The sequence below is a fragment of the Penicillium subrubescens genome, assembly GCF_028828155.1.
Source record: "Penicillium subrubescens strain IBT 31985 chromosome Unknown utg000006l_segment0_segment0, whole genome shotgun sequence".
Lineage (NCBI taxonomy): Eukaryota > Fungi > Ascomycota > Eurotiomycetes > Eurotiales > Aspergillaceae > Penicillium > Penicillium subrubescens.
Genome location: NW_026643156.1, coordinates 3332976 through 3344350, shown reverse-complemented (window position 1 = coordinate 3344350; position 11375 = coordinate 3332976).

Here is an 11375-nt window from a genome sequence, read left to right as displayed (position 1 = left end):
AGCAGTTTTAAGATCAGGTGCGCCCGGCCTGAGAATACGTAGTTAAAATAGTGTGTTAGTAAATGGAGATCACTTTCGATCGACGTTGGAGTATTCTAAACTGCTTAGTAATGAATAATTATTAATAACGTTAACGTAACTAGTTAACTACTTAGCACATGTGCGGAGTACGTCGTCGTAGCTACGGAATGATCAACAAACCAGGGACCTCCTGTCCGACACCAAAGTTTGCAGGCCTGGGCTACTGTTAAAGGGACAAATTCTTGCGCCGAGATTTGGCTTGGTTTTATTCACCAGAAGTACGATATCTTCTCAGTAATATTATCAAGACACGTTTGTAACAGTTCGAAAAGAGGCATGCAAATGCTTGGCAAAGATAGACATTTTCAAATTCCAGCATAACTCATGTATGAATTCCATGAACCACTTTACGCTGACAAATGCCCGGCCCTAGTACAAAAACAATCCCAATTGACAATAGGGGTATTCACCTAAGTTCGATCTAAGGGGTATTAATAGTATTTAGGCCGCTATTTACTGGAATCGCAATTTATTTTCGCGGGTGAATCTTACGCAAAAGGAAAAAGTGGGGGAGAAAGAATGTTGTCAATCTAGCGATCTAGGAATCTATTAAAGCTAGGAGAAAAGTACGACAGGAGGAGATGATGGTATAGCCGTCGATGATCCGAACGAAACCTCCTGACAAGTAGAAGAAGGGGAAGGGGTCTTGATCAACAATAAACAATTCAAGCCGATGGAAAGCCACTTGCGTGCAAGAAAAACAGGGATATGGAAAGGAGCTGATCCTAGATAAAGAATCTAAACTAGGCCGGAAAGGAAGAAACTCTGTCAGAGAGATTTCCCCGCATGAGCAACCATGAAGACAGCTTTCAGCGGCTATTTCGGCGTACGAAACTATCCCGATGGTGGTGGCTCTATTCTAGCTGTCATAGATTGTTACGGGACACCTGACATGAGGTTATTCACAAATTTTGGCGTCTCAGGCTACCAGGGCCCTGGTAAGCCGGCAAGCTTTCGGTGGAGGTTCACTGGGGCTTCGCTGCTAGTACGTGTACGAACTCCTGCAAGGATGACCCTTGTAGAGGTTACACAAGCCTCGTGCTTTGCCCGCTCCTATTCCCCTACCAAGGATATATCTCCTTCCTGTTTTAAGCGATATAACTGTATATAATTGATCTGCGTTAGAGAGGTTTTACATTGCTCAAGAAACAGTCTTTGACCTTTCTGAATAAATGACTTAGTTCCTTTCTCCTACCTGATTAACAAGCCTCTACCCTGACTTATAGAGTATATCTTTATAATTTCTGTTTCTTCTTCTTCGATCACCTAGGAGAAATAGCACTAAGGACCTGTTCTACTCTCTCTGCTAAAGGGGTACCGAACCCTCTTTGAATTGTAAAGGAAATCCTACTTACGACCGACCCGGGTTTAACCCTGACTGATCTTAACGCTAACCTTATAGCTACTTAAGCTACTATAGAGAAGCTATAGAGGCTTAAAGACCTTTAAGACGAAGCTGAAGCGCTTAGATTATAGCTTATAGGACGAAACCTAATCGAAACCCTATCGAACCTATACTAGGACCCCTACGATTTATTAGGAAAGGATCAAGATATTCGGCTTAAAAATATTCTTACGTTCACTCTTAATTCTTTATTACAGTAATAATAGGAATAGCTCCTAAACCTCAAGTAGTTATTTAAGAGAGATCTAAGCCGCTATCACAACAGTCGGACTTAAACCCTAACTCTTATTAAAAATATAGCTAGTCTCTAGTCTGAAGTAATAAGCTAGCTTAAAAGGGCCCGCTAAATAAAAGATAAGGACCCACAGGAGTTCTATATATAACTAGTTGTAAGGATACTCTACAAGTCAGGGTAGAGGCCGGTCAATGAGGTAAGAAAAAACGGAGCTAAGTCAATTGTGTGAGATAGTCAAAGACTGTTTCTTGAGGATCGTAAAACCTCTTCAACATAGGTCAATTTATATATAGTCTTATCGCCCAAACAGGAAGGAGATGTGTCGGATTTACGGGGTCAGCATAAATCCTTCGGCGTGCACAAGCAAGCGAGTGTGCACGGTTGGTCAAATCAGTATACGATTGGCGAAGAATCGTATAGGTCAAGTCAGGTCGTACGATTCGGCTCAGAATCGGAAGTTAACTTATGATAGAAGAATGCTCCAACTTCATCACAATCATTAAACTTGATTTAACTAGCTATGGAAAACAGGCAGTATTTATAACTTCATGAAATCGAGGCAATACGTCAGACTAGAATCTCATAGAAATCAAGAGAAATATAGAGTGTTGAAGCTCTTTCGTCATGTGTGCAAGTTGTTGATGTCAATCGTTGAAGATCGTCGTCACGTGGACGTTCCGTCGCATTCTGTCAAGTTCGATAGCTCTCATGGGCTTATGCACCCACTCATGTTGACATCTTCTTTAGAACGTTTAAATCAGGGTCTTATAAGAGTAATTGCTTTAAAATTATTAGCCGCACACGAGTTTTAATGTTCTTTATAATATACTAGAGACAGAGTATGTAAGTTGAATCCTTAAAGATCTCCTTATATATATTTAGAAGAGAGTCTACGTCGTCGGAGAAGATAATACCTAGAGCTTGAATCTTTGCTTGTGTAAGCTGTGTCTGAAGAGCTTGAAATGTCCAAAGATACGACGATTCTTGCTTATTATTAACAAAGCAATAGGCTACGTAGAAGGTTTTCCTTGTTAAGGTTTGTCCGACAATATTGATTATCGGTATATTATACCTTGTTACCCGAAGTAAATTAGTTCTTATCTTTCTCTTACTTTCCTCTTATCTTTCTCTTATTTATCCTATCTTACCGATTTGTCTTGTATATAGTATCAATCTATAGATTATTTAGATAAATATAAAGAGATTGAAGGCTTATCCTTAAGATAAAAAGGATTTTGATTAGCCGCTGCCTTCTATATAATTTATATTGTATAATCCACCTAGGTAGGCTCTCTACTACTGCTTCAATTGATGTGCGCCCGGCAAGGAAAATAGATCTAGTTCGGGAGTGGAGGTTATTAAGGTCTCTTAAGTTTAATAGACTCTTTTCGGGCTCTAGAAGTGTTGACATTGCTATGGGATTTAGGCCTTTTTCGAAGTAATTAAGGAGTCGCGCTTCCTTTCATTTCCTCTCTTTTTGCCGTAGTGGAACTAGGAGATTTAGTGGAGTTAGGCTATGATTGTGTTCACTATGTTTAACCACTATCTTATAATAATCAGAGGCCCCTTTCTTACCCTTCCGATAGCTGATATATATTATGTACAGGCAATCAGTCCTAATTTTGATAACCTCGCGAGATTTAGCCTTAGATAAGACTAAAGGGTCTTTCCTAGTAGGCTCTGGCTAAAGGGAACAAGATAGTTCAATCCTTTTTGGATTAGACCTTCTTGTTACTAGGGTAAAACCCTGTTCCTTTGCTGATTCTTGAAGAGCTTCCTTTGTAAGGTTAATAGTTGCATAGAATTGTGGTAGGCTTAGTGGTAGCGTGGGTGGTATTGTATGAGACTCTGGAAAATCCATGGTTGGTAGGGTGGGGAGGTGGAGGTTTTCAGTAAAATAGATTGAATCAGATTGTTATATGGGTTATGTGATTATAGTAGGGCTAGTAGAAGTCCATGTGATAGGCCTAGTAGTAGAAGATAGAAGAGAAGAAGGAAAAGATGCGTGTGTGTATAAGACGAAAGAGGTGTTACGCGTAGCCGACTGGTCACTGTGAGTTACAATGCCCTCGGGTTATACTTGCCTGATTCCAACTGTGAATTCCAAGAGTATCTCGCAACCGTACCGATGCTATGCAAAGCCTTACGTCGGGTTCGGGTCCTGTTAAGTATCTTGCGGAATGTGCCAGAAGTGCGCGCTAAGTAAGTCAATCACGAAGTGTTACCACTAAGTGAATCCCCTACTTGTAGGTTAGGTTGTCTTAAGGTGAACTATAAAGTGCGAAGTACTAAAGGTAGTAACCAAGTAATAATGTGAGATTGATCGCGAAGAACTAAATACATAATGCTGAATAAGTGTCCTTATATATCTAGTCCCTCTCGATAGTATATGTGGTAGGATAGTAGATAGTACAGTAGTAGATGACTATTAGCATATTCTACCCGTATACCTATCTACCTTTCTACCACCCGGGTCACGTGCGGGGTGGTCGTTCCCTGCGTCGCGCTAACCGTCCCGTCAGGTAAGTGGGTATTGGTTGTAACGGTTAGCCGCAGTCCGTTTCTGGCTCCTGTCCTGAGTATCTGCCTTAGGGCCCCTCTGGGCACGCCCAAGTATACCGAAACGCACGTGATGACGCTAGTGCCTGGCGTCCGGGGAATGATTGGTTCTCGGTTGCCCCTCAAATAGCTGCGGCCCCTGCGCCTCTTTGAGGTTCGTAACAAGAGGGTGGTTAGATTGGTAATTGTAAGGTATGTAAGGCTTGGCAAAAATCAGGCAGAAATCAGGCAAAAGGTCGTGCCGCTAGTAAATCGAGGTCGTGCCAACAGTAAAACCCAATAAAATAGACTAGTTCTAGGTAGATTATAGTAGACGTTCTGCTAGTTAGTTAAGTCCCACACTCCCCTGACGCTCAAAAAAGGTTCCTGATGGAGATCCGATAGGGATCTCCCTCGAGGGAATCCCCGGTCGAGATTCTCCTAGAGGATGATTCCAGGGCCAGGTTGATTGTTCTGCTTCGGCCTATTTAGGCCTTCCCTTCCTTTGTTTCCTTTCTTCTGCAAAGATAGTGTAGGAAATAGATTGTGGGTCACGTAGCCGCCAAGCGGGCGGAGCGGCCCCACTCGTAGCTATCTAGACCTCTTCGCCCTTCTAGACAATTTCATCCTCTTTACACTCTCGTCAACCTTCCAGTGTGCACTGTAGCCTAACACCAACAGATAGTTCTCTAGGTATTCGAACTAGATTGATCCTCTCTCCTGCTTCCTTGCGTAGTGGCGAGAGATCGCCATCAGTTCCCTTGTTGGACTAAGCACCATGAACCTAAAATTGAAAGGAGGCCGAAATTACTTTCCCGCTTCATTGGGCCCTTCAGGATTACCGGAGCTATTGGCACACAAGCCTGCCATCGGGCGGGCAGGTTATCGGCGCGGCTCGACCCGAGGTCTTCAGCTTGTGGGCGGGGCAGTATCGAGGCCTATGAATCCTAGTTCCTCCGCGGAGGAACCTCGACGTGAAAATCCAAAGACTTGGGACAGTGTCGTCCAATCATAGATATCTCTTCTTCGATGGTTCGGGCCACGCCCAGGACATCCGCATGCATTGAGCTTTGCATCATGGACAAGCGGTCATCTATTGCCATTTCCTGGCACACTATTCCGTGCTCTGCACTAATTTATTTCTTCAATCTAGGGATCCGAGTTCAAAAGACGGTAAAATCCGTACTCCGTTCGTGAAATGCCCTGGGACATTAGGAGAATACGTGTTTGCCAGCAGTAGGCCACAAATGGCCATGGGATTTCCGGCTGTAATGCCAGGATCTCCCTTTAAATGATCTATTCACAATCTGAATAAATGGCTTACCACATTTGAAAGGTCCGGTAAACCTGCTGGACTACCGCCTCCAAAACTGATAGCCGCTATATGCCATGCATTCGAACCAGAAACTCCTTTAATACTCGCTCCAAGATATTCGACTCCCCGGAATCTGGCACGGGATGGATGGAAATGCTACTCCGTCCATCAAGCTATTCGTGTACGGAGACCATGCTGGATACTTCTTTCTCCAAGTTGGCCCTGCCATTACCTGGTAGCATGACGCTCGTGAGAGTGGTTAATATGGGTTCTCTTGACTCTAGATTCCTGGAGGATACTCAGACCAACCCCAACCTCATCTAAAAGATAGCAGACAACGGAGGGCTACACGAACCATAGATCAGGGTGTAGGTTTAAAGGATAGATTTATTACACGATGATTACGACATGTCATACAGACGCTCGGGCTCATCCAGAGGCTTTTTGGGTCTTCGATTAGTATTCAGCCTTCACCAAAGAAAGAGCGTTTAGGAGATTTAAGGTTTGGTTAGAGGAAATAGTGGTTGAAGGACTGCGTTCTAGGCTCCAGAGAGTTAATCAATGGGAGATGACCGAAATATACAGAACGGTGGTAAGCTCAGTAAACTGAACCCACAAGAGTTCAATGTTTTTCTGCCTTTAATGAAATGTAATCTCAGGACTAGTCACGAACGTGTGCCGTCGGCTCCAAGCAAACACTTTCCAGTCCAATTTCATCTTGGCTTTGTGTAAAACAACAGACTACGATTACTACTATCCCTAGTTCGCAATACATCAGCCTCTTTAACTGTGTGAGGATATGTCAAAAGAGAATCTCCAAGCGCCTGGTCAATCAACAAGTACGTGGGAAAAAATCCACTTGAAAGAGGGTCCTTTTGCACCGAACCACGCACAGAATTGTACCCCGGTATAGCCATCTTCTCCCAAGCTAGATGTGTACGTCTGACCGATTTCCAGTTGATCTCAAGCAATTTGCATACAAGTAATACCCCGTTCTCATTCCTGATTGAGGAACGGTTAGAAAAGGATGGCATCACAGTTCAATACCTCTGTGATCCAAATCCTGAATTCGTTGAATGGTGCAGGACCAACCGAGTCACTCGCCTTCAGTCAAAATTTTGAGATTGATACAATGCCTATGCAGAATTCATTCATGGGCCTAAGCTTATCCGCGGTCTCTTGGGCTGTGACAATTGATGGTGGGCAAACCCTATGGGGTTGATGAATTTTCGTGGCTTCCGCATGTCCCGTTATTTCCATTATTAATTCTTTGGTCAATCAATCAATCAATCAATCAACACTCTATTAACCTGTTGCAGCCTAACTAGTGGCGTAATGGCTATGCAGGCGCTCCCTCCGGCGGAAGCAAGAGTGATCCGAACGCCAGACCCGCGCATGAAACAGTAAATACAAAGGAAAACGGCGTATTGCCAAGTAAAACAGTCCAAAAGTCAGTCCAAAACAGTATCAAAACGCCCTCCAAGCCCTCAGTCCCACGATATATCTCTCAATTCGCGGTCCCACATCTGGATTGCCCGCTGCTATCGCATCAATTAAACGTGTTTGTAGAAACTTTCATATGCTCGAATCATATACTCTCTGATACCTTCAAAAAGGGGGATGACTAAAGTTATAATTATATAAAGAATTACAGGTTGGTGTCCGGTGGTTGGTCGCTTCATTTGGGTTGGAGGTTGGTTATGTTCGAATCAAGCTGCTAGTCACATGGTCCGGTATATTGGATTCTCTAGCTCCCTCGTTTAACTTCTGCTCCAATGATGTGTTGATTCTCCAGACCTCCCCCTTAACAGAAAAGCTCAAACAATGCTTATGGAGGTTAGCCACGCAGGTGAATCTCCTTGCAGTCCAAACTTCTACTGAGGGAACGAAACAAAGTGGATCATACGTTACACTAATGCGACTGTTGACTCATCTGATTGCTCTGGCTCTGGTTGGAGCCGCCAAACGTCCCTTCCAGCTACCTTCAACATTGCCTTCAGCTTGTTAGAAAGTCGGGTATTTGGCTTCACGGAGAGGCATACAGTGGTCTTCCCTTGCGCTTTATACATTTCTCGAGACTTGCCGTTCCCGTTCTCAATTTTCCGTGCTTTCCAGGTTGCCAAATAACTGTCTCGGCATCTGCTGGCTATCCGACGGCGATCAGTTTTGAATTATTAATCGTCTCGGAGGCTGTATATTGATTTCGGACTCTCGCAGAATGAAAATTTCTGGATACCGAAATTTGAGTTTAGGGTGTCAGCATTTGGGAGATAGGAGAAACTTAAAACCTCCCAAGCTAGCGCCGAAAGTAAGCCGAATTAGGCATCACATAATTAAGTTACACGGTTAAGTTGTGGTGTCCCTAGGGCGGGCAGGTGTTGTTAAAACTTTTGCCATGGTAAGTCCGTACTGTAGCAGATCACACGAGCATGGTCACGAAAGTTCATCATGTGGTGTGCGTCACTCAGTATCAACCGGAATTGTGATTTGAACTCTGCGTCGCCCTCTCCAGGAGGCAGACGAAGCCAAGACCCTGAATCTCCGAAACTCCGAGACGGAGTTCGAAACAAGGTATATCTTGCATGTAACCTAGGTCTGAAAAGGATTGTATCCGCCTGCCTCCGTTATCGGAGACTACCACTTAAGCTATGATTTACAACGCATGTTGATTATCATTCCCCATTATAACAGCAGAATCAAGTTATCAACGATAGCGGGGCCAATGAGGAGCATCGAGAAAGTAAATGGATTTATGGGAAGCCGCCTCCAAAAGCCTGTGACAGATACAGTACATAGTCATCTCCATGTAATTATAATCGGCGATGGTTCCGCCGGCATCGCAACAGCGTTGCATCTACAAGAGAAATAATATTTCATACCCAGTCCACGAGGGTGGTCCGCAAAATAAAACGCCGTTACGTCTCCGGTCTACCGTAACTAACTGGCAATGTCCTGGGGATTGTGGCCCTATGAGGCGGTTGGCCTGGATAAGATGGGAATAGGACAGGGACCCCCTTAGCCTACGATGTCGAAAAAGAGCGCCTTTGCTGATAACAAACGTTGAATGGGCGCGCCAGTCAACATAGAAACGGAAGATTTGACAGAGGCGGGTATAGCTGTACCTGGGAACGTGTCCGAAGGCCCAATCCACGGAAAATTGTCCAGGAAATGTTCTTATTTCCAAACTGGCTGCGATTACAAGAGGGCCATGGAGATTATTCCCGTGTTGGATGCTTTTTCCGGCAGGTTGCAGCAAACCTCCGAAAGCCCGGCAAGCCCTCAGGAGGAAAAATAGGGAATGTTCCCGCGCAACTCTATTGTTCCGGAAAAGTGCATTTGGAAGAGGTGTATTCATTGGCTCGTTTAATTCGGGCATTTTCGACAAGGGAGTTTTCTCTGCACACCAGTGCTTCGTAGGTCATTCAATATTGGGAGATTATCCGATTGGGCGATGCGAATGATCTCCGAACCTGGTCATTTGCTGAGAATTAGGGACATCTCAGAATCACTCCGAACCCAAGGTTAGTCACTATTGGATGCACATCCGGTTGGGTGATGCTGAGGATTACATGAATTTGTTGAAGGCAGGAAGCCTTGGTGGCTGTGCCTCTAGCCGTGCTTGACCTAACGCAACGAGGTAAGGATCGGTGAAGATGACCCGGAGTCAGACGTACACCAATTTTTGTATTTCCCAGTCCCGTCTGTTCCCTCTCTTCTTCGTAGCACAAGTTGTCCAGGGCCAACATGGAACTACCCCTGTGTCCTGAAGAACCGAAATCCAAGAAGGCCCGAAACCGAGTGTTTTCGGCGTGCGATGCCTGCTACCGCAGAAAGGTATAGTTCCGAAAACAGCATTTTTTAACGAAATATAGTTGATAATTGCAGATCAAATGCGAAATGATGGCTGGTCGACGATGTGACTGGTGCTCTCATCATAATGTCGACTGTGCGTTTACAAGACCAGGATCTAGGACATGGAAGCCACGGAATCCGCAAAGGTATGTTTTGAACGCTCTTTTCTTTCCTGCTGAAGGTTATTCTAATCCGGATGTGATAGCCGTAGTGCAAATCCAGACTCTAACGGCACGGAAACTGTTGTCTCTCCAATGCCAGTGCCGATTTCTAGAGTATTAGGACAGCTTTATCTCGAATTGCCGAACCGTCGCACGTTATTGCAATATGTTGATGAATATGAAGTGTCTGCTTTCCGACCTATATTTCCTGTTATTGAACCCGACTTATTTCGCCAAACCGTCAATAAAACGTACCAACTATCTTCACGAGATCGAGTCTCCTGTAGTGCAAAACTCTCGATGCTCTGCTTTTTCCATTTCTTCAATACACTCCGGCTCGGGCCTACCGAAACCGACCAATACAAACATGATTTGTTTGAAAAGTCCCAGACTTTCCTAGAGTCGATTCTCGCCGAACCAGCATCTATCGATGGAATTCAAGCCTTAGTCATGATGCTCTTCCTTGCGCCCCTCTATGGTGATGAAGAACTATTTATATCCTATCATTCCGCCGCATGGGCCATGATTCTTAATATGGGAGGCCATGCCAATTTGAGTGTCACTGTTTCCACGAACACACATTTACGCAATCTGTTTTGGCTTTGTTACACCATCGACAAAGGGGCCTTCCCGGGGCATTACAGACAGTTTTCTCTAATTGACGACACTCTGTGTGATCTATCTCTCCCCACAGGTTATGTGGACCGACTTTTACGGAACTTAGAGATTTTACCCACCTCTAAACGACCATTTGAGGGTGCTATCTTTCCAGCCGATATTCGTTTGAGCATTATTAAATCCAAAATCTTCACTGCTTTCCTATCACCCACGGCTATCCAGAAACCCACGCGTGAGGTCCTGCGAGATATTCGCTTTCTCGACAAAGAGCTTGAAGACTGGAGAAGCTCAATTAGTTCCACGTGGAACCTTACACTTTTCGTTCCGACTACTAACCCAAAAGTCGAAAAGGCGTCGTTCCACATGTTCATGCTCCGACTCGACTACTACTGGTGCATAACGAATATTCATCACGCATGCTACCAGTTAACAACATTATCTTCTGTGTGCTATAATTTACAACAATGCATCAATTCAAGCTTCGCTATTTGCCTTGAGGCAAGCCGGTCAGCCCTCCTTCATCTACAAGTTGCCAGCAAGGAATATACAACTGGCCGATTTGGGTATGCCACGGTTCAATTTAGTAGTCATCTATATTTTAACCCTTTCCATTCTACACAGATTTGCTATTTCTTTTTGCCTTCAAAATTTCAACATGATCTACTGCAACATATTGCGAAATCCTCAAGGCCCCGACGTTATGAGAGACTTGGAGCTCATACGAAGCCTTTCCCTGGTTATGGAATCTTTCACTACATTCCAGGAGGGTGACGAGATATTTATTCTCCACCAAGTCGGCAACCACGTAAAGAGTTTGAGTCGCGCGGCCCAAGTCGCTGTTGACAAAGCCTATATAGACCTCAGAGTAAACACTTTGGGACCTGCCGAAGGCTGAAGTGATTTAGAGAATGATGACACAAGTTTCCAGTTTCTACAAGAGAGAAACACGCATCGGTTACATATACCATTTTTTCTGGCGCTTATGGTTCTCCTATTCTCCATTAGAACAACCTAAGGGAAGATTTGGAGGCTCTCGGGACCTCGACTAGGCATTGGGGTTAAAACTGTCTAGGGAAAGCGGCATCTGGGCAGTGTTCCACTTACTTGGGGGGAATTGTAAGAGTGGTGTGGTTTACAGAGAAAAAAGGTTTTACTAGACCCTACACCTAG